The sequence below is a fragment of the Octopus bimaculoides genome, chromosome 3, assembly GCF_001194135.2.
Source record: "Octopus bimaculoides isolate UCB-OBI-ISO-001 chromosome 3, ASM119413v2, whole genome shotgun sequence".
Classification (NCBI taxonomy): domain Eukaryota; kingdom Metazoa; phylum Mollusca; class Cephalopoda; order Octopoda; family Octopodidae; genus Octopus; species Octopus bimaculoides.
The window spans coordinates 19,418,177-19,419,379 of NC_068983.1; positions in this window are offsets into that span (position 1 = coordinate 19,418,177).

A 1,203-nucleotide genomic window follows, 5' to 3' on the forward strand; every position below is an offset into this window, starting at 1 on the left:
CACTGACATCACATTTTTACAGATATAGTTACCAAAATTACATAAAAGTTATCTTCATATACTATAGAGTAAATTTATTAAATAAAATCGCCATTAGCTTCAACCACGGTCTCTCGACGACTTTGGAATCACTTGCAACCATTCTATAATCCCTGCCTTCAGTTCATATTTGGTGTTTCAAGGATTGCTTTTGGTCTCGCTCAACTGTGCCCCACGCATAATAACGAAGGCGGTTGCAGTCAAGGGACTTAGGTGGCCAGATGTTAGGGGTGATGTGGTCGCAGAAATTGTCTAACTGCCATGACAAAGTATTCCTGCTTGTGTGACATGATGCCAGACATAGGGTCTTCCAGCAGCCACTCAACTTGACCGAGATCAGCACTGTCTCTTCCAGGCACTTGGTGTAGGCCTCCGCTTTGAGTGTGAGGCCGTGTGGGAAGATGAATGGAAGCATAACGTCGCCATAACTAACGTCACACCAAACACTATTATGTTAACTGGATGTCTGATTTTTATCACTCTCGGTACAGGTACTCAGATTGTACTGTCCTGAGATTAGCACCCAAACACTCTGAAATGTTCGTATTGGAGTTATCGGCGCTAGTTCAAGCAGAACAGCATGACGTTTCGCATGCGCGAAATTTAAAAAAAAAACTATAAAACAGTGACAATATATCCATCGCAATATATATATATACATGTTTGTATCTGTGTATATATGTATGCATATACATCCACACACACATAATATATGTAATTAACACTTTCATTTTATGACTTTCAGTTACTCGACTGCGATCATGTTGTGACACCGCTTTGAATATTTTAGTCGAAAAAATACATACGTGTATGTTCATACACAGGTATATACTGATACAAGTATATATATATATTCTCTCACTTATTTGTTGCAGCCTCTATTACCACTCTCACTTTATCCCTATCTATCTATCTATCTATCTATCTATCTATCTATCTATCTATCTATCTATCTATCTATCTATCTATCTATCTATCGCTTTCTGTATAACGCCTTAATTTGTTTCGTCTGCATAGTTGCGGACATGCATATACATATATACATATACATTTATACATTTATACACACACACACACACACATACACACACACACACGCAGTCACATACACACACACACATACACACACACACACACACACACACACACACACACACACACACA